We start from the raw sequence: 27,242 nt of genomic DNA on the forward strand, positions 1-27,242 counted from the left end.
AGAGGCCCAATGCATGAAATTCGTGCAAGAATAGACCTTCCTTTCCCCAGCTGCAGGCACCGACTTCCCTCTGGCACCTGAGACCCAGGCTTCCCTTGGCTGCCAGCAGATACCTGCAATCTGGGCTTCCCTCTGACCACTGGCAGGCACCTGGGACGCAGGCTTCTCTGTGGCCACTGGCAGGCACCTGGGACCCAGGCTTCCCTTGTCTGCCAGCAGATACCTGCAATCTGGGCTTCCCTCTGACCACTGGCAGGCACCTGGGCCTGGACATGGGCTTCCCTCTGGCACCCAGGACCTGGGCTTCCCTTACACCCCTGGCTTTGTCCTGAAGGATGGAAGGACATCCAAAAGGACATCTGGTCTAATTAGCATATTACGCTTCTATTATTATAGATTAGGGCTTCATTTGTATTTATTGAGAAGTAATATTCCATTGTGTGGTTATACCACGTATGTTTATCAACTCATCAGTTGATGAACATTGAGGTTGTTCAACATTTTGGTTACTAGCAATGCTGCTATAAACATTCATGTACAAGTTTTGGTGTGGATGTATTGTCTTCATTTCTGACATATATATCTGGTAGTGAAATTCTAGGCCTAATGGTAACTCAATGTTTGACATTTTAGGAAACTGTCAAACTACTTCTCAAAGTTCTGCACATTTTTATAATACCACCAGCAATGTATAAAGGTTCAGATTTTCCACATCCTGGCCAACATTTAATCTCTGTCTTTTTTATTGTGGCCATCCTAGAGGGTATGAACTGCTATGTCAGTGTGGTTTTGACTTGCATACCCTAATTATGATGATGTTTAACATATTTCCATGTGCCTATTTCCTTTTGTATGTCTTCTTTGGAGAAAATATTATTTAAATCCTTTGCCCACTTTTAATTTGGATTGTTTTTCTATTATTGAGCTTTAACAGTTCTTTACATATATGGATATAAATCTCTTCTCAGATATATAATATTCAAATATGTTCTTCCATTTTGTGGGATGTCTTTTCAATATTTTTCTTTCTTGCTTTTGACCATAATTGTAAGGGTTTACTTCTAAACTTTAAATTCTATCCCAATGATTTATATATGTATCCTCATGCCAGTACCATATTGCTTTGATCACTCTAGCTTTGTACTAAGTTTTAAAATTGGGAAATGTAATTTCTCTAACTTTGTTTCCCACCCCCCAAAAAATTTTGGCCACTGGATCTCTTGCATGTTCACTTTGTGAACTTTACAAGAGGCAGCTAGGCCTGGCTGGTGTTGCTTAGTGGTTGAGCATCAACCTATGAACCAGGAGGTCAGGGTTTGATTCTCCATCAGGGCATATGCCCAAGTTGCGGACTTGATTCCCAGTGTGGAGCATGCAGGAGGCTGCTGATCAATGACTCTCTCTTATCATTGACTAGAGGTCCGGTACCTGGTGCATGGCATTCATGCTTTGGGGGGGTGGGGCATCCCTCAGCCTGGCCTGCGCCCTCTTGCAGTCTGGGCAGGGAGTGGGCCTAAGCTGGCAGGCAGACATCCCCCAAGGGGTCCTTAGCACTGCTGCAGAGGCAGGAGAGGCTCCCACCATTGCCACTGTGCTTGGCAGCCATGAACCCAGCTTCTGGCTGAGAGATGCTCCCCCTATGGGAGCGCACTGACCACCAAGGTGCAGCTCCTGCGTTGAGTGTCTGCCTCCTGGTGGTCAGTGTACATCAGAGTGACTGGTTGTTCTGCTGTTCAGTCGATTTGCATATTAGGGTTTTATTATATAGTATGTTTCTATCTCTCTTCCTCTCTCTTCTTCTCTGAAATAAACAAAAATTGATTTTAAAAAAATAAATAAAATAGGCAGCTAGGATTTTGGTAGGGAATACATTGTATGTGTATATTAATTTGGGAGTACTGCCATCTTAATAATATTAAGTATTCTTGTCCATAAACATACAATTTAATTTTTCCAATAAGCCCATTAGCTGAATTTCCTCAAGGGCAGTTTCTACTTACTCCTTTTTAAAATTCTCCTGTGTAATTTTGTACAAGTCTCATAAGTTTTTGTCTTTGCAAGTCTCTTAATTTTTGTTGAATTTTGGACATCGTGTGGAAACCTAGAAATGAGATTCACTTCCCTCTCTAAAGTGTGTTTAGTGACATTCCTGGACTAATTTTGCATTGTGTGCAGTCACTGAAATCTCTCTTAGTTAGATTAATGGTCAGATGATAACATTAGAATATGTATTTAATGCAGAGACAAGTAAACTCTTCCTTACCCAGTCCAAAGATTTAACTAATTTTCTGCACCAGGAATAATAATCATTTCCTCCAGGGCACACTAACTTTCTATAACAGCAATTTTCAACCTTTTTTAATCTCATAGTACACATAAACTAATTAATAAAATTATGCCACATCAAAATATATTTTATATTTTTGCCAATCTGACAAAAAATAGATATACTTTTGATTCATTCACATTGGACAACAATTGTTGTGTTGGCTCTTGTCATATTTTTAATTTGACAACCTAAGGGAAAAGAGGTCAGTGCCCCGATTAAACAGTCAAGTATTGCATGTTTTAAAAATTATTGCTGCACACCAGTTGAAAATGACTGTTATAGAATGTGGTCTAAATTGTGTTTTCAGGAAGACAAATTCTTAATTGATATATTAGAATTTGGACTCTTAGACCTCATTCATGAGATGGGGTGCAATATATATACTTTAGTCATAGGGGAATGCAGAACCACTTTCTTTGTTAAATAGACTTGTACTAAGCAGAGAAAGATTGGGGTTTTGGTTCTGGCTATACAAGGAATTATTTGTGTGGTCTTGACAAGCCATCTGATTCCTGTCTTACTTCCTTTTGCTATAAAATGAAGAAGGTAGTCAAATTACTATGGGCTTTTTAAAGAGTGCAGAAATCACTCTTACCTAAAATGGGTAACTAAAAGTCAGAATTAGAGTGGTTATAAGGAATTGGTATGAGGATGGGTGAATAATAGAGACAATTCAGAACATTTTTTTTTTTCAAGTAAGGAAGGCATTTAAATTCTGTTGTATGAAGATAGACTCATAGAGTTGGATGCAAGAGAGTACTTGTAGATTCCTCTGCTCTAACCTCTTGTTTCTGGGATCACTTATTGCTAAACCATTCTACCCAGGCTACTGCTTAATCACTTGGGTTTTTAGGGATAGATATCACATGCCTCCCCCGCTCCCCCCCCCCCCAATAATATCACGGTAAACCTGACTTTTAACTTTATTATTATGGCCTGTTACTTATGTAAACAAGATTTTCAAATGTGTGGTTAAAATAGTGTTTGCTAGTTTTCCCATATCTTAATTTTCTAGACAAGTGAAACCTTGAAAGATAGGAATACTCAATGAATGAGAATCTTTCCATGATACTGTTTTTAAAAATAAGAAAGCAAATCTCCAAAAAGAAAGATAATACTAGGGGCTTATGACATAATCAGCTCCTTAAGATGTTCTAGTTTTATCCACATTTAATCCAATATTATACACCTTTTCCTCTAAATTTGTATAATTTTTACAGTGATATTGAGGTGCAGAATGAACTTTTACAAGACCTTAAATCATCATAAAAATGAAATATGGAACTATACTACTACTTACTATACTAATTAATACAAAACACATCCTCTGTTAGAAATATCTTCAAAGTTAAGGATTGAAATAAAAAGGTATTCCTTATAAATGTTCTAAAAACTCAATTAATTGAAACATTATTTTCTGAGAATTCTATGCTCTTTTCTCTCCCTCATATCTTTCAACGCTGGCAGTCCATCAATTCTCTGCTCTTTCTTTTCCCCTGAGTTCTACAATCTTATTATCTTTCCGTCATTTGCTATCCCCTGTGTGCTTCTAAAACAACCACTCAAGTACCCCTGCCAATTCTTAAGTACCACTCACTTATGCATGTCATAAAATGAATATCATCAAGCTCTAATTTGAGATTGTCATTTACGTATGCCCCCTGGTGGCACCATCAGCAGAAAGACACTTCTAAGGATAAGAAAACCTCCAAAGCATAAACTCACCCAATGATAGTAAATGGTACAGAAGAACAGAGAGAGCAATTAATTAATGACCCATGACAACCTGTTTACTTCTTCACACATAAGTTATTACTCTTTCTAAGCAACATTCTACACAGTAATTATTGGTTATAAAATTATCCATAAAAACTGTTGAGAATCTAAATAATTAAAACTGCCTTTGGTCTTAACTGGATTAAAATACTCAAAGGTGATATGTTAACATTTTTCAATTTTGGATTTGCCTTAGACTTGAAAACTTAGCCTAGAATGAACTTGTTGAAAGTGATAAAATTAAGTGGCATTTATATTTTTAGTGGAGTTGTTTTATTTTTAAATAATGGAATATTTAAAAACCAGTGTTGTTCTCTAACATGTCTTTATTTTTGAATTACTGTATAACAACCCCTTAAACGTTTACTTGGATTTTTTTAATTTATATTTTGTTCTGTTGTAATCTTGCACTTCCCTACTTTAATTTAATAGAAAAAAAGCATGCCAGGATGCTATGCAGACCTGTTAGCATTTAATCTCTTTTTAGATAAATGCAAATATTGCCACTGATGGTATTGGATCCTTGTTCTGTAATCATTTGGGGAGCTTCCTCATCCATTTTTCAAGTTGTGTCCATTACAATCAGTCACTGAAAATTGTGATCCAGAATATTCGTTCTTGACGAAAACAATAGAATGAAGCTACAAGGCTCTGGAAAATTGCTTTTATATTCAAGCAGGACTTCACATATACAGACACCTTGTTGATGATTTTACTGCCTTGAAGAAAATATATTGCTACTGCCACCAGCCTGTCTTTTGGCACTTTATCACTTACAAGTAATGATAAAATTGCGACAAAGAGACTTCTTTTTAATCTTATAGGTCACTGCCTGCAGTCTGGACTATCCACTCTTTTGTCCTCTCATGTAGGTTAGATAAGGTGGAAAATTCCCTTTGGTTGTCTCTAAATTTCATTTAAATGGTATGAAACACAGACTTTGTCTTCTGATTTTCAAGTCCCTAAATCTTTTAATATATAAATTTTATTTCTTCATGTTTTAAAATTAATTTTTAGAAAGAATATGGAATGTGTTTAAAATGGTATTATGAAACTGAGTCCCTGGATATATTTTGAAGGGTTCAAATTATGAAACATAAATATAATCTATTTGACATCATGAGAATCCTGACTGACCATAAAACAATTTTTTTACCAACTTTCCTTTTATGATTATAAACATTAGTTTCTACTAACTGCTTTTATAAGAAGATTTATATAGATATCTAAGCTGGCAACACAGAGTTGGCAAAATATAGACATTTCTGAACAAATTTCACTAATCATTGAGTCCTTGTATAAGAAACAGTGAAGCAAATGAGGACAAAAGCACACATTAAAAATTCCTCTATTTTTGAGCTATTTATTCCTCTTGCTCTTTGATTTCTGAACTTTCTCACAGGTTTTCTGTTTGGGATCCTTCTATGAAGCCACGAATGCATACTGTCATGGTTTATTTCTGTGCCACAGATTTTGTGTGTTACATTAACAATCTCTCAGCAATAAAGGAAGCCTTTGTGAATACACTAAATCTTACAGAAGAGTATTTTATGTTATATAAGTAAGGAGAAAATTTACTCCCAAAGCAGAATTTTATTTATACTGAAACAGCAAGGATGCAATTCAGAATGTCTTTCTCTCATGTGGTCTCCCACAGTTTACAAATATAATTTTTTATCTCTGATTTAAATATACTCTCTGGCCTGTTAGTCTCCTTTTATAGGTGGATAAACTATCAGAAAGGAATTTTAGCAACTTTTAATGTTTTTTAAGTCGAGATATAATGTATAGACAACAAAAACAGGCAGTGGACGAAGCCTTCCTAAAATACTATTAGTGCCCGGCCAGTGTGGCACAATGGTTGAGCATCGGCCCATGCACCAGGTGATCATGGATAGATTCCTGGACAGGGCACATGCCCGGGTTGTGGGCTCAGTCCCAGGTAGGAGGCATGCAGGAAGCAGCCAATCAATGGTTATCTCTCATTGATGTTTCTCTCCCCCTCTCCCTTCCTCTCTCTGAAATAAATAAAAATATATTTTAAAAAATGAAATGCTATTAGTGAGAACTTCCATTCATTGAGAATTTCATATGGCAGGCACTATGCTGGGAGAATTATGTGCATTAGCTGTAGAACTGTCTGCAGTCTGGGAAGATATGCATTATCATACCCACTTAACAGATGAGAAAAGTGATACATAGGAAGGGTAGTTGTCGGGCTGTGAAGGACAGAGCCAAGATTCAAGTAATGCTGTATTACCCACTAATAATTAGCTGAGCAACCCATATTTTACTTCTTTGTGCTAACAAATGGAAAGCTTGGCAATGAAGAGAACTAATAAGAACTTAGGGATACTGACATAGGGCTTCCATCTTTTTGCCATGCTCTCTGCAGGGTTGCCATTGACTTTCAGTTTCTACATCTGTACTCTGTCCATAATATCTATTTGGATATCATGCATGAGACCATCTTCCAAACATGTTTCTGGATGAGTAAAAACGTTTTGGGGAGAGGGTTTGTGGGAAGAGGCAACAACCTATATATATATATATATATATATATTTAGTTTTTATTTCATCTTGAGTGCAGGGCTCACATCTTCTGTCATGGCCCAAATAGGGATGTTTTCTCACATTGTGGGCATGATATATACTCCTGCCTTTGTAGAATTGTACCCACTCTTTGCCCCTTACCACAGGTGGCTCCATGTAAGCATCTCTGTTGAATGACTTACAGACTCCAATATTAAAAACAAATAAGCATTTTACTCAACAGTCAATCCTCTTTCCTATCTTATAAACAGCACCATGAAGTCTTGTCCAATAAACTGAAAAAGAGGACACCTTCCCACCTCCCCACCCTGTCCAAATCTGCAGCTTTTGTACCTACACTCGGAGATAAACAAGCCAAGCAGACTCACTCTTGGCCTCTCCGTTGGTGTGCCCATGGCTGTGTGATACAACTGTGCACAGTGCCTAGAAATGCACTCTGAGTGCAAAATCATGGAAGGGCATTGAATGAAACTTACAACGCTAGAAGATCGTTAGCACCTCCATCTCAGGTGCTTTCTGTTTACAGATACAGGCTTCAGGCTCACAGTTTTATTCTGGACAGAGTGCCTGCAATGATACCTCAGAATTTAACCTCCCCAAAAGCTGGCTTAAAATCACAGAAGGACTTGTAAGTTCTAAAGAACTTTTCTGCTGTGAGCAAAGGGTTTTATTTTGCTTTTATCTGCCTTTCTGGGGAATTTCCCTATCTATCTATATATAAAAGCCTAAGCTACAGAACGACCAAACAACTGATCGACCAGTCGACTGGTCACTATGATGCACACTGACCACCAGGGGGCAGATGCTCAATGCACAGGATCGGGCTCCCTCCTGTCTGGATTGGGCCTGTGGGGATTGGGCTGAAACTGGCTCTCCAACATCCCCCAAGGGATCCTGGATTGCGAGAGGGCACAGGCCAGGGTGAGGGACCCCACCAGTGCATGAATCCATGTACTGCACCTCTAGTATAATTATAAAAATGCCTATATGTGTGACCAGAAAGTCTTTAATGATAAATGTTTAAAGATTCTAAATGAGGAGTAATTGGATCATTTGTAAAAGTATCACAGCATGACTTATTAAAGAATGTTTATGCAAATGGGTAGGTACTCTTAGGATTTCTCTAAGAAAATGAATAGTTCCGCAAGGAAATAAGACTCTTTGTGCTGAAACTGTGCTTGAAGAGAAATTATCTTTATGTTGGGGAGTACGGGAGAAGGCTGGTGTTCAGAGGCATAGGGTGGTGGCATGGCTTCATAATTTTACCAGGAACTAAAGTTCATTTCTCTTGACTTCTAGGTTTAAGAACTGGATTTCACTAGTAAAGTCAAAGATGATTTGATTCATAATGGACTTAACTGATACAAGACATATAGAGGGGTTTATAGTTGTGAGTATGGAAATACAGAGTTTATCCTTGTACTGTTATTTATTAATTATCGTATTATTTTCTGTGTGAATAACTATAAACTTACTTTTGCTAACCCATGTATAAATCAGAAAGTTCACTTATTAATTTTAATGTGGGAGTTTCAGCAACTGGATGCATATATCTCTTAATGAGGTCATTCCTTTTTCTAATGTCAAGATTTCTGGAACCAAGATGGCGGCATAGGCTAACGCCAGAATTTGCTGCCTTGAACAACTACTTCAAAAGTGAAACTAAAAGACAGAACGGACATCACCCAGAACCACAGGAACGCTGGCTGAGTGGAAGTCCTACAACTAGGAGGAAAGAGAAACGCATACCGACACTCAGAGGAGGCACAGTGCTGAAGTCAAATTCTGAGGTGCGGAGTGCACGGAGCAGGCTGGCGGCGGAGGGCGCGGTTGGCGTTTTCAATCAGGAGGGAGTCGCAGACTCTGAGCTCCAGATACGGGAGAGTCTTTAGGGACCCAGACTCAAACGGGAGAAGCGGGACTGTCTGGCTTCGGTCAGAGTGAGTGCAGCTTTCTCTCCGAGGTGTGCAGCGGGTGCTGGGACTCAGAGAAGCAGAGCCCCTGGGGACAGGACTGAGAGCCGCCATAACTGCTCTCTCCGGCTCACCCTGTTGATCCTGTGCAACCCGCCCCGCCCAAGCCCTGCACAGAGGCATTTGCCGGATAGCCTCAGGCAAAGGCTAGATTAGCACCTCCCTAGAGGACAGAAGTTCTCTCTCTGCAAACACAGCTGATTCTCACAGCCACTTGACCTGGAGGTCAAACCCTCCCTGGTATTAGCTTCAACAATCAAGGCTTAACTACAAGACTGCGCAGAAAGACCACTAGGGGGTGCACCAAGAAAGCATAACAAAATGCGGAGACAAAGAAACAGGACAAAATTGTCAATGGAAGATATAGAGTTCAGAACCACACTTTTAAGGTCTCTCAAGAACTGTTTAGAAGCCGCCGATAAACTTAATGAGATCTACAACAAAACTAATGAGACCCTTGATGTTATGTTGGGGAACCAACTAGAAATTAAGCATACACGGACTGAAATAACGAATATTATACAGACTCCCAATAGCAGACCAGAGGAGCGCAAGAATCAAGTCAATGATTTGAAATGCGAGGAAGCAAAAAACACCCAACCGGAGGGGCGGAATGAAAAAAGAATCCAAAAATGCGAGGATAGTGTAAGGAGCCTCTGGGACAGCTTCAAGCGTACCAACATCAGAATTATAGGGGTGCCAGAAGGAGAGAGAGAGCAAGATATTTAAAACCTATTGGAAGAAATAATGACAGAAAACTTCCCCCACCTGGTGAAAGAAATGGACTTACAGGTCCAAGAAGCGCGGAGAACCCCAAACAAAAGGAATCCAAAGAGGACCACACCAAGACACATCATAATTAAAATGCCAAGAGCAAAAGACAAAGAGAGAATCTTAAAAATAGCAAGAGAAAGAAACTCAGTTACCTACAAGGGAATACCCATACGACTGTCAGCTGATTTCTCAACAGAAACTTTGCAGGCCAGGAGGGAGTGGCAAGAAATATTCAAAGTGATGAATACCAAGAACCTACAACCAAGATTACTTTATCCAGCAAAGCTATCATTCAGAATTGAAGGTCAGATAAAGAGCTTCACAGATAAGGAAAAGCTAAAGGAGTTCATCACCACCTAACCAGCATTATATGAAATGCTGAAAGGTATCCTTTAAGAAGAGGAAGAGGAAGAAAAAGGTAAAGATACAAATTATGAACAACAAATATGCATCTATCAACAAGTGAATCTAAAAATCAAGTGAATAAATAATCTGATGAACAGAATGAACTGGTGATTATAATAAAATCAGGGACATAGAAAGGGAATGGACTGACTATTCTTGGGGGGGAAAGGGGTGTGGGAGATGCGGGAAGAGACTGGACAAAAATCGTGCACCTATGGATGAGGACAGTGGGTGGGGAGTGAGGGCGGAGGGTGGGGCGGGAACTGGGAGGAGGGGAGTTATTGGGGGGGGGGAAAGAGGAACAAATGTAATAATCTGAACAATAAAGATTTAATAAAAAAAAGAAAAAGAAAAAAAAAGATTTCTGAGATGCTAAGTAGAAATTTCCTTGGTGAGCACAGATTAGGCCAGGGGTCCTCAAACTACGGCAAGTGGGTCACATGCAAATACAAATATTGTATTTGTTCCTGTTTTGTTTTTTTACTTCAAAATAAGATATGTGCAGTGTGCATAGGAATTTGTTCATAGTTTTTTTTTTTTTAAACTATAGTCCGGCCCTCCAACGGTCTGAGGGACAGTGAACTGGCCCCCTGTTTAAAAAGTTTGAGGACCCCTGGATTAGGCAAACCCTTAGCAATATTTCATAATGAAAGTTATAGTGATATACTTTCTCTATTGAGCATAAGAGGCTTCTCATATAGGAATACTTGCATACCCCAGATTCAGACTTTCTTTCATCTATATTATGGTAGACACAAGTGTCATTTATGGCATATGAACTGGCAAGAAATTACTATTACTACTATTATTGTTGCTGTCCTTGTTAAATCTATCCTGTAACTTTTTTTCTGTCTCATCCCTTATGTTCAGGCTGTGTTAACAGTTCTTACTGATGTCAATTTGTTGCCTTTAATGCCTCCCACTTCTAATGTATTGCTTCTAACTTGCTATAGACAGAGAAAGCAAAGCAGTTAAAATTATGTTTAAAGTTTGTGCTAGGTAGAGAGAGCAAAGGTCTAAATATTTCTTCAATGAGCACAGAGCTCATAAAATTTGGCCTGTATGTTACCTGTTTTGGCTATTCAAATACTGTATCACTTTTGTTTTGTTTTGTTTTGTTTTGTAAATCCTCACTCAAGGATACTGGTTGCCTCCCACAACTTAGGTATGGGCCCTTGACTGGGAATTGAGCCTATGATCCGTTGGTGTGTGGGCCTATGCTCTCACCACTAAGCAATACCAGCCAGGGCTCAAATACTGTATTACTTTTTTATATTTGTTATTTTATAGATAATTAAAGTTACTAGATAAATAACTTTTTTTGTGTTTGTAAATAACAATTGTTGTATTACTGTTATACACGGTCCGTTCTCTGCAAGAGGCCTCAGTAGGATATGTCATTAATTTACACAATAAATAGGTCTCCATTCAAAGAAAGGGTACAATACATTTTCGTTGGGGGTGGCGCACAAAAAAGAAATAGGTCTTCAAGATTCCTTAGTTACTATCCAGCTTAGGTCAGTCCTGAGGCTACAGTCATTTTAACCTTAAGTTACAGCTTTTGCCTAGAGAAAAATATACTACACTTTAAAAATCTCAAAATATTGTCAAATGCACATCAATCAGGGTCCTAAGGTATTTATGATTTTTATCCTTTTGCATAATTTTGTGCTACTATTTAAAATAGAGTAGCTGAAGCTGCCAACTTGCTATTGGCTCCTCTTTCCCCCACTGAGTAGCTGCTCTGCTTTTATACCTCCTCATAAAACTTTATCATATAATCAGCATAAGGTCAGGAGAAGTTGAATCTAGTAATCAAATGGTTCTCAGGGGATGACTTATTTTATCCAAATACTTTTTCATAGATCTTTATTATTCCTGGGACGATTCAGAAAGTTTTCTGTTGGACATTCATGACACCTATAGAATATTTCTCTGCTATATCTTATGATGGTAACATCATTTGTTTTCACTTTTCCAATGAGAGGCATTTTGAAAAATCAGAATATAATTTCTACATTTCTTTGGTGATAATATATCTACATAGTATATTTTGATGTCAGTGATTTATAAATAAGTGACTTTAATTCATTCCTCAAGTCATCTGAGCAATTTGTTTTTTCTTTTAAATCAAATTTACTTTTAAACTATATTCTACAATGTAATTCTTTAATAGAGGCTCTGGATCAATTCAAATTTGTTTTTTAGAGAGAAAAGTGTGAACAAAGTAATTCTAAGTAATGTGTTTCCAAGAAGTCATATGAATTATGGTCAAATCAAGACTTCATTTACCTTTGAAATCCCTTTAACTACATGATTTAGAATAACAAAAATATATTTTCCCTTTGCTCCAAGTCACCATCTTACTTTAAAACCAGTTGTATTTATATGTAGAATTTTCTTAGCAGCACATAAAATAATTTTAAAATTATTTTCTCAGTTTATTTATATATCTGAATCACATACAATTTTTTCTTATAAAAATAATTATAAGTACTTACAAAACATTCAAGTGCCATAAAAGTGAACCCAGTAAAAAGCCTAATTCCTTAGGTCTATTTAAATCCTACAATGTTTGATGAATATATTGATAATAAAAGGATCCTTGGTTTAAGACTTTTTTTTGCATCACCAAAGGATAATGAACTTGCTTTTTCACCAAAGAACAAAATGTTAGACTTGTACGTGGATGTCAGCTAACATGAGCAGATACGAGCATTTGAAATTTGTGCCTTAAAGCCTAAAAACAAGTATACTTGCATGCTGGAGACTAAGATATGAGAAAAAAAACATTGGCAAAATGACCTGGAGAAATGTAATATGATCTGTATCTCAGTGCATCTGCCATTATTTAGGGATATCCATTCTTCCTATCTGTCTTCCTAACCTAGTGTTCTTCTTTTTCCTTTAATAATACTAAATTTTGTTTTTTCTCATGTGTTTGATTTATTATTCTTTACTGTTTATAGAGATAGAGATCAGAGCATCCAAGGAGTCAATTAAAAAAAAGCAAACAAAATTCTAGAAGATAAGGACAGCTACGGGGTGTTAAGACCCCAAAGCTCATAATCAGATTTCATTTGCTCTGACTATTGATTTGATGCACAGGATGAACGTGGAGTGTTCATCACTCATAGGTGGCTGTTCCAACAGAGTTCCTGAAAGCCTCCCTGTCCAAAAGTATCATGATCACACTTAAAAGGCAAAGAGAAAATCATGAAAGCTATTTGCAACATTCATGACAAAAAGCCTCTTAGTAGCTAAACATCAAATATTCAAACCAATCAGAAAAAAACATGAACTGCCCCAATAGAAAATATTTATAACAGCCTTGGCTTAAAGTAGTGAAAAATTGACATCAATAAAAATGTCTGAAGTAGGATATCGTTTAATGTATAACAGACAAGTAATATATTACTAATAAAAGCCTAGGTGGTCCTCATGCTGTCACAAGATGGCTGCACGCACAGCGGAGGTGGAGTTCCTGCGGCCCCATGCACACGCCACAGGAGCGGGACCCGGCAGCCACTCTGTGTGGCTTCCGCCAGGTTCCCGCAGTCCCAAGCCCGCTGCAAAGGTGGCTTCCCCGGCTCTGGCCTACCTCTTTGGGGCAATCCATTGAGGAGCCCTGGAGGGGTGGGCGGGGCCTACCTCTTTGGGGTGACGATCGCGGGGCTCCCACACTGTGAAAGGGCACAGGCCAGGCTGGGGGACCCCCCCCCGCCGGCCGAGTGCACTAATTTCATGCACTGAGCCTCTAGTCCAGGGGTGGGCAAACTTTTTGACTAGAGGGCCACAATGGGTTCTTAAACTGGACCGGAGGGCTGGAACAAAAGCATGGATGGAGTGTTTGTGTGAACTAATATAAATTCAAAGTAAACGTCATTACATAAAAGGGTATGGTCTTTTTTTTTTTTTAGTTTTATTCATTTCAAGTGGGCTGGATCCAGCCTGTGGGCCATAGTTTGCCCACGGCTGCTCTAGTCCTATTAATAAAAGCCTATGTGGTCGTCACGCCCTCACGCCATGATGCCTTCATGCTGAGATGCCCCCACGCTGCAATGCCCCCACGCTGCAATGAGCAATCACCAGGAGGCTGTGTGTGCAGCGGGTTCACATGGGTGGGCAAGGCTGCATGCACACGTGGGTGAGCAGGGGCTTGATGTTGTGTGTGCGGCACAGAGGTGGGGCCCACAGCTCCGTGCAGTGAGGCCTGGGGGTCCTGCAGATCCACGTGGCGTGGAGGCAGGGCCCGTGGCTCCGGCCTACCTCTTTGGGGCAATCCATCAAGGAACCCAGGATGGGTGGGTGGGGCCTACCTCTTTGGGGCAATTCATCGTGGGACTCCCACACTGTGAAAGGGCACAGGCCAGGCTGGGGGACCCCCACCCCCAGTGCACTAATTTCGTGCACTGGGTCTCTAATAGTGGAATATTATGCAATCATTAAAACAAGCATTTAGAAATGTATTCACTATTGTTAAATCATAATATGGTCAGCAGGATCTGACCATAAAAGTGTTCAGTTTTATGTACCCTCTAAGAACACAAAAGCAGTTGAGTCAGAAATGAGAGACCCTGCCTCTCTGAGCAGTCTTTTTGATATTTGTTATTTAAGGCATTTCTTATCTAAGACATAAGTTGGCTTCTGGGTGGTGGTCAGTAATGCTATTCAGCACTTTTCTAGACCTTATAGGACTGCACTTTCCTGACCCCTTCAGTTAGGATTGGTCATGTAACTTGTTTTAGCCAATCATATGTGAGCAGAAGCAGTAATGTCAGTTCCAGGAAGAAGCTTTCTTACCCAGTATGATATTGCTCTACTTTCTTTCCCTCTACTCTGGTGACTGGTAGTGTTCTATCAACCTGGTGCAGTCTTGAATGAAAGCAGCACAGCATAGGATGGATATGTAATGTAGCATACACAACAAAGAAATTTCTGTGATTTTAAGTCACTGTGATTGTAGGGGTTGCTGTAACTGCTGCAGGACCCAGCCTTTTCTTACTGATGCAGCATGCTTCTGAAGCAAAAAAACTTAGTGTTGACTGGAATACTTCCATCTAGGTCCTTATCCTGGCTATACCTCTGTGATCTTGAGTAAATTATCTAAGTGCAAATATAAACCTCAGCCTCCTTACATGTATAAAATACAGATACTAACACTATTCTGTAGGGTTATTACAAAGATTAAATACAAAAATACTTAGCATAGTTCTTGGTATGCAGTAAACTCTCATTATACATTAGCTATTATTATTACTATCAAAATGAGGACCTTAAGAAACACACCTCTCTTCTGATGGACAGGAGGTGGTAGAATTGTGTGGTTAGGGGAACAAATTCTATAAGAAGCCTGAGGCCATACCCTAAGATACAAATATTTGTTTGAATAGTGAGATCGAATTCTACTTCATCATTTTATTTTTAGAACAAGTAACTAAAGAGGGCCTCATGCTAACTAAGCATTATGCACAAGGACAAAAAGCTAATACCCATTTTCAAGCACACTGAACCCAAAAGAGGATTTTGAGAACATTTCAGTTTGGTAGCATGGCAGAAAATGAGGAAACACAGGAAGGTAGTATTACAACTTTCATTTCCCTTCCTCTTTGTCCAATAAACAGTAAATAGTATCATTCCCCACCTTTTTTATTTTCCAGTGCGATACTAGGAGTGGTCATATGATTTTTTCCATGTGGGTGGCCTGAGGGATGATGGTATAAGATGCCCTGTCCAAAGTCCAGCTTGCTCAGAGATGTCTGGAACAACACCCACACATTGCCAGTGATTCTTTCCAATATATCACTGATCCTCATTATTTCCAGACTTTGCACTTGTGAATTTCTCTTCGCTCTAAAATTTATTTGTAATCCCCAAATCAAATGTGACACTTGCAGCTCATCATGGACAACTGTAGAGTGGCAAAAAGTTTAAGTTCTCTGATGTTCATTTCACCAGTTGAAGTTGACAAGTATACTGTTAACAAGTATATTTAGTGCTGTATTTTACACATTTTCATGCTTCTTGTTGGAGATTTTGCTGTTGAAAATGGCCTCCAAGCATAGCACTGAAGTGCTAATATTTCTAAGCACAAGAAGATTATGTTGTGTCTTATATAGAAAATAAGTGAACTAGATAAGCTTCAGTGAGTCATGAGTTATAATGCTGTTGGCTGTAAATTCGATGATAATGAATTAACAATATATACTAAGTAAGGAATCTTTAAACAGAAACATATATAAACCAAGATTATGTATTGATTGGTTGATGAAAATGTCATGACCTAGGCTCATAGGAACCTAACCTGTATTTTCTCTGGGAGCACTGGTTCAATAGTCACTAATTCAGTGTTTATACAATATAACAACCACAAATACTATATTAAGAATTGACTATAACTTCTTTCAAGTTTCTGTTAAATTATTTGAGAAGGCACATAAAAAGACACACACACAAAAATGGCAACATAATATGGAGTTAAGGCCAACACTTAACCATTTTCTGGAGCCTAGTAGGATTTCCTATGAACTACAAAGTGGATGGAAACAGATTTCAGAGCCCTCACTGAACATAGGTCAAATATTTTAATACACTGTCAATATTCTTACTCTGTCAATGGACATAAGAGAGCCCCAAGAATTGATTGAGCGAGGATGATTAGAAGGAAGTTTGAGGGACGAGCAAACTGTAGGAAATATATTTTTGCATTTCAGGGTCTCTGAGTGTCTGGACTCATAAATTTGACTTCTACTTAATGCTGAAATGCTGCCGAGTACACCCAGATTTGAGGTTCAGCAGACAGAGAAAGCTCGCACTGTATGATGCACAGCTCCATTTGCGTGAACACCAGGTATTACTCAGTATTTCAGATTCTGACAGAGCCCAGTCATAAGTAAGGATGTTTCTCAAAAGAATAGCAGTTATGCATCAGAGAGGTCTTATTTTTGTCCCTCAAATCCAACAGCTCTCATTACAATTATTTTATTGAATTTACCATATAACACACATTGTACCTGATACTAATGAAGCAAGAACTCTAAATTTCCTTGAGTTGAGTCATGGGGACTTGACAGCAGGCCAGTTAATGGTGTAGCCTGGAATACCTAGAGCAGTGATGGCGAACCTATGACACACATGTCAGAGGTGACATGCAAACTCATTTTTTGGTTGATTTTTCTTTGTTAAATGGCATTTAAATATATAAAATAAATATCAAAAGTATAAATTTTTGTTTTACTATGGTTTCAAATATCAAAAAATTTCTGTATGTGACATGGCACCAGAGTTAAGTTAGGGTTTTTCAAAATGCTGACATGCTGAGCTCAAAAGGTTCACCATCACTGACCTAGAGAGACTTCCACTGCTCTGGCCACTTGAAGAGGTAAATGATTCAAAGAAAATCTAGCAGAAAGGACATTCAATCTTTGAAATCCAAAGTTACTCTGCAGTTGGTGGGTAAGAAGCTCAAGGTGTCCAACTTGTTTTTTTCCTTGGATGTAAAATCCATATATGAGCCCTTGGATCTCCAGAAACATAACTAAGATTGTAGCTTCCAATCCTAACTATACTAATAAAAGGGCAATATGCTAATTAAACTGGGTTGACCAGACATCTTGACTTCCTTCCTGACTTCCTTCTGGACAAAGCCATGGTGGCAGGGGCTGAGGCAGAGGCAGTTAGGGGCGATCAGTCCAGAAAGCAGAGGGGTTAGGGGCGATTAGGCAGGCAGGCAGGTGAGCAGTTAGGAGCCAGTGGTACCACAGGGATAGGGCCTAAACTGGCAGTCGGACATCCCCTGAGAGGTCCCGGATTGGAGAGGGTGCAGGCCAGGCTGAGGCCCCTCCCCGCCGTGCATAAATTTTGTGCACCGGGCCTCTAGTATGTTATATATAGACATTCAAGAGGCTTGTTATTTCTCCAAAGGTAGCCATAAATATAGGGAACCTGGCTGTTATCCCTAATATTGTCTGTATTTCTTCTAATATAACCATATCTCTATACATTTCCAACATTCAAAACTCTTCCACTGTGCCCTCTGGAATTCACAGTTTATCATCAGCAAAATCCTCTTCATCCTCAACTTCATTTTCTGATGTTCCCTTTACCTTCTCACCTTAAGTGAAAGCTGGCTCTTCTCCAGGACACTGGTGTGGTGCTCTGTACCTTCAGGAAGTGGCTATATTCTCTCACATTGCTTGTACTATTGGGCCTTTTTGCTTTTCTCAAATTATTCACCCTTCATTCCCCATAATTACAAATGCTCATCATTTTCAAACTCGTGCCATAATCTGAGTTCATGTCACCTACTAAACCCTCTTTGTTTGAACCATTATAGACTACCAGATTTCCATGCTCATTTTTTGAGGATTTTAGGTTAAGGATCCTTGTTGTTATCTGTAATACTACTTTAATAATTCATAGTTATTTTAGTATGTAAATGATGATGCCAGTACCTTGGCTTCCAGGACCTGACCTCCTTTCTGTGAATGACCTTACTCTTCCCCTTAGACTTTAATATTACCAATAAGTGCACAGCCTCCAGAATCTCAGTTTCTGGTATCCACTGTTTTACCACCACCTTCTATTTTGTAGCTCACATTATTTTGTATCCTATATCCAACAATCCTCTACACCTCTGGGTCCTGCAATTCATTGGCTCTATTAAATCATCAATGCCCCTCAACCCTGCCTTATAATCACCTTTCTTCTTAGCCAGCTTGGATTCCAAGATCCATCGTTACAACTCCATTGCTTACACTCCCAGCTATCATGACACTACTCCATTCCATTGTCCTCAGTAGTAAAACCTAAACCCTGGTTAACCCTAAACTTGGCATATTGGAGGCTTAGACCAGGCTGGGGGGAAAAAAACACCAAAATGCTAACTAGACACCAACCTCAAACAGCTGGGAAAAGCTGTATTTCCCTTTCCATTCTCTCTCTCTCTCTCTCTCTCTCTCTCTCTCTCTCTCTCTCTCATTTCTCTCCTGACAATTTCATATTTAATTATCTCTTCTCAAACAATTGACACACTCTGAGTTATGTTCACTTTCGAATGATTTTATTTCTTATCCCTGACAAAATAGAAACAATCAGAAGAGAGCTTCCACAACTTCCTATTTTACCTTGCCTCCTGTTTCCACAGATGAACTCTCTGTGTTCCTACCTAAAGTCATTCAGGAGGCTTGCCATTTCTCCAAAGGTAACCTCCCCTTGTATTTTGAATCCTATTCCTTTTCATCTACTTAAAGACATCACCACAACAATTTATCTCTTTTCTTTCCTTTTAAAAAAGAGAAACTTCTCATGCTTCCATATGCCTCATGGCAGATGCCCATTTCTCTGTTCCCTTTGCAGCAAAACTCCATGGAGGAGTTGAATCTGTTTGCTTCTCTCTCTCTCTCTCTCTCTCTCTCTCTCTCTCTCTCTCTCTCTCCTCTCTCCTCTCTCTCCTTATTGGTACTGGCTGGAAAAATCCTCCAAGGCTAGAATTCTATGGCAAGAAAACAAAAGTGGATGAGGAAAAAAAAGAAGAGATTTGTACAAAGTATCTGCAAGTCAGATTTCCACTAAGTACTTATCTTTTTAAATCCAATCCTAATAAATAATCAGCTACCTCTCCTACCACATGCACACATCTTCCTATCCTACACTTTCCTACCACTGAGAGAATCCTTATGTCAGTGCCTGAATCACTGTTTTAAGGCCACTGACCTAAACCTTTCCGGACAGCACTCTTTAAGTAGACTCTATAAGTAGACTCTTTTAAGCAGACAATAAATCCCACGTAACATATTTCTCAAAGCTTTTGTTTCCTTTTGCCATGAAAAAAAATTATGAAATCACACAAATTCAGTTTTTGGGGAGAAAACAATTATTTACCTCACAAAATTAAATGAGCACAGATTGTTCTCCAGTTTATTTTTGGAATTTATGAATGGTAATGCTTCTTAGCTATAAAGAATTATGATAATTAAATGGGCAGTTCAGAAGGATGTGTTTTAAAATTAAAGACTAACAAATATTTTTTCCTAGGCTCTTTGTGTGTTTACTTTCAAAATGCACAGACTGTGTGGGTAGTTCCATTCTCTGTACAGCATGCATTTTATGTTCACTTAAGCTTTCTATAGATTAAAATACTCTCACCCTTATTACTAAAATTCTACAGTTTTAGCCTAATATGATTTGCAAATTACTTTGTTTAATGAATTATGTATTTTCTCTATAAAACCTTCGAATAACACATTCTCTTTTCAAGGTCCCTTAAATGACCCTTACACTACCCTTGAAAACTTATTTTTAGTCTGTCTAATCTTGAATGATGAAATATTTGAAAACATCTAATCACAACATTTAGGAAACTTTCTGAGATGAATTTGCAAAGTCATATATTTTGCTTTCTTTGACCCCAGAAAGTTCAATTTATGTGTCCTGGATTTCTCTTTGAAGAGAAGGGAACCAATTAGTCACATGATGATCAGACTTTTGGGTTGAATGTATAATGCATCATTTTTTTTTTTAAATCAATCATTAATTTTTATCCAAGAACCAACTGTGACATAATGGGTTTAAAAAGGGATAACAAGAAGCAGGTCCTACCAAGAATGAAAGAAATTCCATATATTTTTAAAAAGCTGCCTGCTTCAAGAGGTCCTTCTTGTATTGATTCTCATTCTTCCATGTCTAAATGTCTGGGCTCAAATCCCAGAGTTTCTTTTCTCACCATTAAGGTTTTGAAAATATCTTTGGACTTTCAAGGCTCAACCTCTGCCATGGGCAAACTGTACCAAGGAAACGTACTGAGAAACTTAACTAAATATCACCAGGCCCCCCTAGGTCTATTACCACTGTGAAGCAAGAGTGCTTATTTATATCATTCATTCATTCACTCATTCTTTCACTCATTTGTTCATTTATTTCTCTACTCAACAACCATTTGCTGAGAAGGTCAGATTTGGTACCAAAAGCACTAACGACACACCTGTGATTGAGCTAGAGGTAACATCCTCAAGGAACTAACATTGAGTAAGACACATCATAAGTAAGTAAATAATGAAATGCAATCCAATCTGGTAAGAGGTGATTGTGTCTCTGTCTCTGGGTGTCTCATCATAGTCCTGCCAGGATCTTCTTAGAGTAAACATCTACCATTCCTTTGTCAACCCACATCTGCAATGTTTCCATTCTGAGTCTTGGTAGGAGGGAGAACCTGTCTCCCACTGTAAAAGTTAAACGTGGCAGAGCTTTCCTTTCCCAGGTTCCCGTGCAGTGAGGTTGTGAGGACATGACTGGCTTCTCCAATGGAGTGCCTCTGTCCTTCATTTTGAGGTGGGAGCCATGTGGTGGCAGCAGTTGGTAGTGGTGCCAGTGGCCACATGGTGTTTAGTGCTCTGGGCACGGGGAGTGCAGCAGCAACTACCAACTGGTAGGCAGTTTTCTTAGCGGCACTGTCTTGTGCCTCGATCCTCAGTCCTCCCACCTGTTATGTGGGCTACTTTCTATCCTTCTAACGAGTTTCATTTCCACTTATTGTCAGGCAGATCCCTGGCTTTTTAAATGCATTGGCAAGCCAATTGTTTTTTTCTCTGTTTGGGGGGATTGTTTTGTTTTGCAGGGTAATGACCTGGACACCAAGTCAACAGATGTTTGTATTGTGACATTATTTAGAATTTGAATTAATTTGGGTTAGTTCAGAGATACTCTTAGATTCTTTACTGGAAGATTATAGTCCCCATAACAATGACATTTAGAAATTATTTACCAGAAATGTCCATAGGCTTTTACACTAATGGTCTCGCTAATAATAATAAAAATAATCTCCAAAATATTGATAGTGCTTATTATTGGTTTTAGACATTTTCTTAAAAAATCAGTTTGATAGTTTGTACTATAAATCTGGTTCAATGGTTTGTCTTTTTTTGGTTCTCTCTTTGAGTGTTTAATTTTTTTGTTGTTGTTTCAGTTTATTATTATTATTTCTCACCTGAGAACATGTTTTTCATTGATTATATATATAGAGAGAGGACGTGAGAGACAGAGAGAGAGCGAGAATGAGAGTGAGAGTGAGAGCAAGAGAGAGAGAGAGAGAGAGAGAGAGAGACATTGATGTGAGATAGAAACATTGATTGATTGCCCCTATATGTGCCCCAACCGTGGATTAAACCGCAACCTGGGTATGTGCCCTGACTGGGAATCAAACCCGTGATACTTCAGTGCACTGTTTAGCAGAACATAGCACTTCATATGTAATGCAGGTCCATTTACATATCATTTTAAATAACACTTAAGGCAGTGGTTCTCAACCTGTGGGTCGCGACTCCTTTGGGGGTCGAACGACCCTTTCACAGGGGTCGCCTAAGACCATCGGAAAACACATATATCATTACATATTGTTTTTGTGATTAATCACTATGCTTTAATTATGTTCAATTTGTAACAATGAAATTGGGGGTCACCACAACATGAGGAACTGTATTAAAGGGTCACGGCATTAGGAAGGTTGAGAACCACTGACTTAAGGTGATTTGAAAGGCATAAGAGATCAGAGAAACACTGACTTTTTCAACAAATTATATCTAAAACTCCAATTGCCATCTAATTTTGGCAGTTATGATTTGAATTATATCATCTCTGATTACTGTTCTATTAATATTGATATTTATCATAAATTTTATTTGATAAGGAGGACTTAACAAAAGGTACAATTTTTAGTATACTTAGGTGTGAGAATTATAATTTACAGAGGGACATACTAGCTCATTGTCTGAATAACTTTTTTTGTGTTAATCTTCACTGGAGGATATTTTTTCCATTGATTGTTTTTAGAGAGAGTAGAAGGGAGGGAGGGAGGCAGGGAGAAAGGGAAACATTGATGTGAGAGAGACACATTGATTGGTTGCCTCCCTGCCTGACTAAGGCCAGGGGATTCAACCTGCAGTCCTTCAGTGTGTGGGCCTACACTCTAACCACTGGCCAAGGGTGAATATAGTAACTTTTTAAAACCTTTCTTCTTCATATAATCTTTGAAAAAAATACTAAATAAAGATCACAGACTGTCCTTCGATCTGTTCTATTATTTTTTGAGTGTTATTTTTTAGTAGAAGTTAATACAATTTGTGTTTTATATAACATAAGACTAAGAGTGGGGTGCACAAAGATTATTTTTAGGAGCATTTCATGGTGGATCACATACTGTTCTACACAAGGCTCTAGGACTCCAGTGGAAGAATTCTGAATGGTCACCTTCTGTATCTTAACTCTTAGGCCATTTAAGGAGGAAGAGTTACAAATATATTTTTATTAGGAGAAAAATAAATCATGAGCTTATATTAAAACATTTTGATAATATATTTTACTTATAACTATATCTCATCTCATACACTGATCATATTTTATACTATATTATATTAACATAAGTATTCATTTTAAACTATAATAGTTTTTAAAATTTCTATACAGCACTACTAATAGTACTACTAATAATAAGATACTGAATGCACTTTTGGACTTCTGGGTTCTTTTGCTTTAAGAGTATAAACCATTAAAAATATAAAGTCTGAATCTTATGCTTTAAAATCAGTTAAAGAAATTCAATTGTCACTGTGGTTATCTCATCAAATTTTTTATCATTTGCATGTGAAAAATAATGTCAGTTTGTTTTTAATATTTAGGAGTTATTTTTCTTTCCTTTTGATCATGTATTGTTTTTAATTGCATAGAGCATTTACATGACTCCAAAGCCAAAATTATGAAACGAAGTATTTTCACAGAAGAGTCAATTGATCCCTTACCCTCCATCCTGTTCTTTCTCCCAATGTAGGTTATCAGTTTTATTAATTTTTACTCTATAATTTTCAGTAACATTTTAAATAATATAACTGAAATATGTCTATAATAAATATATTAATATTTCCCTAATTTATTAATTGAGGACACAATTTTTTGCCTTGCTTTTCCACATAACAATACATTTTGGAGATTGCCCTGCATCAGTATTGAGAGATCAGCTGCTTTCCTCTTTATAGCTATATAGTTTTCTAATTTGTGGATGTACCATAGTCTATTTAATTCCTTTCTTTTTAAACATTTGAGCTGTATCTAGTCTTCTGCTATCTATACTAATAAAAGGGTAATATGCTAATTAGCCTGGATTGACTGGACATCTTCCAGACATCCAAATTCCTTCTGGACGAAGCCACGGTGTCGGGGGCCAGGAGAGGTGGCTAGGGGCTATCAGGCCAACAGGGGAGCAAGCAGTTAGGGGCGACATCAGGGAGCAAACAATTAGGGGGTGATCAGGTTGGCAGGGGAGGGCAGGTGGGGGCGATCAGGCTGGCAGGAGAGGGAAGTTAGGTGGCAATCAGGCAAGCAGGCAGAGGCGGTTAGGGGCAACCAGGCAGGCAGGCAAGTGGTTAGGAGCCAGTGGTCCTGGATTGTGAGAGGGATGTCTGACTGCCAATTTAGGCCTGATCCCTGTGGCAGTCAGACATCCCCCAGGGGGTCCCAGATTGGAGAGGGTGCAGGATGGGCTGAGGGACAACACCCCATGCATGAATTTTGTGCACCGGGCCTCTAGTCCTATATAATAAAAGAGAAACATGCAAATTAGCCATCCCTCTGCTACACTCAAGCCATGCCCACCAGCCATGCCCACCAGCCAATGAAGAGTGGGAGCGAGGCAAGTACTTCCCCATGTCCCCATGGCGATGCTGGGGAAGTTCCGGCCCTGCAGCTGCTTGCACGCACATGGGTGTAGGGAGATGGGGTAGGGGTAAGAGCTTGCATGTTCATGGGCACTGGGGGGTTGGGGGTGAGGCGGGGCACATGGACACGCCTGGGAGACAAGGTTGGGACAGGAGCTTGCATGTGCACGGGCACTGGGGAGCAGACGCTGGGGAGATGGGGTAGGGCAGCACATGCGGAAGCCAGGGGTGGGGCCTGGAGCTTCCCCCACATCGCCATGGCAATACGGGGGAAGCTTCCGCCCCATTGGAGTGCGTGGGTGGGCACCGGTGGAGGTTCTTGCTCTGTAGCCACTTGCACGCGCCGGCACCAAAAGGCCTGTGTCCCCGGGACAGGCGTCAGGAGCCAGGCCACCCCAAGCCTGTTGGCCCGAGCCTAGGCCTGGAGCGGCCGGGTTCCCGGAACGTGACAGAGGGTGCACATCGGGCTGAGGGGACTCCTTCCTCCCCAACCCTGTGCATGAATCTTCATGCACCGGGCCCCTAGTCTATATATATAAAACTAATATGCTAAGTGTCTGACTGTCTGATCGGTCGCTATGATGCACACTGACCACCAGGGGGCAGATGCTCAACACAGAAGCTGCTATGATGCACACAGAGAAACGGCACTGCGGGTCTGGGGTCCACAAAGCAACATTTGGCTTCCTCCAAGTGGGAACAGGCCCTGCCACCACACCAGAGCAACAGCCCACCAAATCACAGCCTACCCTGCTGAGACTCCATGGTGCAAAGCAGCCCACAGCCCAGCCCGGAAACTGTCGCTGTGGGCGCCAGATAATGACAGCACATAGCAATGCTAGGCTTCCTCCCCCTAGTGACGACTAGCCTCTTTGCAGTTTGTTTAGTCCAGGAACACGACTTACTTTATAGCCAGGTGGAAACATTTCACACTTTAACCAAATGTCTGTGAAGCATTTTTCTGTGCCTCACCTCATTTGATCCTCACAGAAGTCCTGGAGTAGGTAGATAAGAGACCTGGTGGAATCCTATTTTCTTTTCATTAGCTGGAAAATGGAGATTTAGAAAGCTTAGAAACTTGACCCAACTGAAAAGAAGAAATGGTGGACCTTGAAAATGACTTCAGGTTTTGTCACTGCACAGAATATAGTCAAACACTGCTGCAGTTAAATATTTTAACCTTTGTTCTCCCTGCATGATCTACAATAATAATCTGCTTTGTGTTGATATTTACTGCTGTGTTGCTAACAATTACCTGAAAGAGAATTTGGGTGCTTCATTGGGCTGGAAAAAGTTTAGTTAAATCAGAAAGCAGGTCTAAATAAGCAAATTTATTCTATATATATAAAAGGTTAAGTTGACTCGTGCATGCGCAATACATACTAGTAGAAAGCTCTCGCTGGCACCAATCACATGCTTGTATTTCCATCTGTCATTGTCGATTGTGAATTCGGTTGACACTTCTATTATAGAGAAAGGGCAAATTGCGATATTAAAGTATTTTTTCTAATTAATTTCCTTTCAATGTGCACAAATTCGTGCACTGGGCCACTAGTTAGAAATAAGAATACATGGTTGCCTCTTGAATGCCCCCCCAATGAGGGATCAAATCTGCAACCTAAGTGTGTACCCTGAGCAGGACTTGAACCACAACCTTTCAGTGTTTCTGACAACTCTCAACCCACTGAGCCACACTGGCCAGGGCTCTTTAACTTTTTATTCTGTAACATGACCTTCTTGTCCTTGTCCATATATATGTGTAATTTACATAATTTCACTCATATTTACAAGGATTTTATATTTTGGATTTACATTTAATATAATTATTTATCTGTGTCTATACCTCTTTACAATTATTTTTCATCATTCTGTAACAGTTAGTCATTGAAGAATATTTTAAAATCAACTATCTTCTATTTATTTCTGTCCTGAGTAACTACTTAGTAGATAGGTGTTAAGCCAAAGAGGATCAATAGTACGTTATGTCTATATAATGCTCATGAGGAAGTGTTTGTGTGCATATGAATACACATGCATAACAACTTCTATGTATCTCTCAGAACACCTGATTGCCTATACATTTTTAATTTTTTAAATTTGACATGCAAAAGTTTTCAGACAACTGGACTTCAGATTAGACCAGCTCATCTTGTATTATATCAATCAGCTAATAAAGAGATGGACTTGGTCCATGTCACATATTTTTATACAATTGGGGCATATAAACTGACCGAGGCCAAGAATTCACTTATGAAATTAAAAATCACCCAAATTCACCTCCCACCACATATTTCCTTCATTTAAAAAATATATACATTTTTATTGATTTCAGGGAGGAAGGGAAAGGAAGAGAGCGATAAAAACATCAACCATGAGAGGGAATAATTGATCAGCTGTCTCCTGCACGCCCTACACTGGGGATCGAGCCTACAACCCAGGCATGTGCCCTGACTAGGAATCAAACCATGACCTCCTGGTTCATAGGTTGACACTCAACCACTGAGCCATGCTGGCCGGGCTTACCTTGTTGAGTAGATGTGCTATGGGTTAAGAGGAAGAATTGCTTTGTTGGACCTGATCCACTGATCCCTTGTCACAGCACTTGAAGCCCAGTGCCCTTTTCTATGCATATGAGCCTCTGGAACTCCTTTTGTGCCTGGACTCCTTCTTTTGTCCTCTCCATTTATCACAGAAGTTATATTTAAAATTAAAAAGCAAGTTACTGAAAAG

This window comes from Myotis daubentonii, chromosome 1 (assembly GCF_963259705.1).
Source record: "Myotis daubentonii chromosome 1, mMyoDau2.1, whole genome shotgun sequence".
Classification (NCBI taxonomy): Eukaryota; Metazoa; Chordata; class Mammalia; order Chiroptera; family Vespertilionidae; genus Myotis; species Myotis daubentonii.